We start from the raw sequence: 230 nt of genomic DNA, 5'->3' as shown, positions 1-230 counted from the left end.
GGTCAAAAAGAGTCAGACACAACTTAGTCACTGAATGACAACAAATTTACTTGCTATAAATTGTAACATGGTCTTAGTTTTCTAAAAATTTATTTTCATTTATTTCAAATTTTTTTTAACATAAATGCATTATCATAGTAAACTATTCAACTAATGCCTTTATATATGGAGTCTTCTTTCCCCTACCATCCCTATGTGCCTCCCCAGGAGGAATTACTACTACAGGTTGG

Source organism: Bison bison, unplaced genomic scaffold (assembly GCF_000754665.1).
Source record: "Bison bison bison isolate TAMUID 2011002044 unplaced genomic scaffold, Bison_UMD1.0 scf7180017864473, whole genome shotgun sequence".
In the NCBI taxonomy this organism is placed as follows: Eukaryota; Metazoa; Chordata; class Mammalia; order Artiodactyla; family Bovidae; genus Bison; species Bison bison.
The sequence above is the reverse complement of the archived record's forward strand: the minus strand, read 5'-3'. Positions refer to the sequence as shown.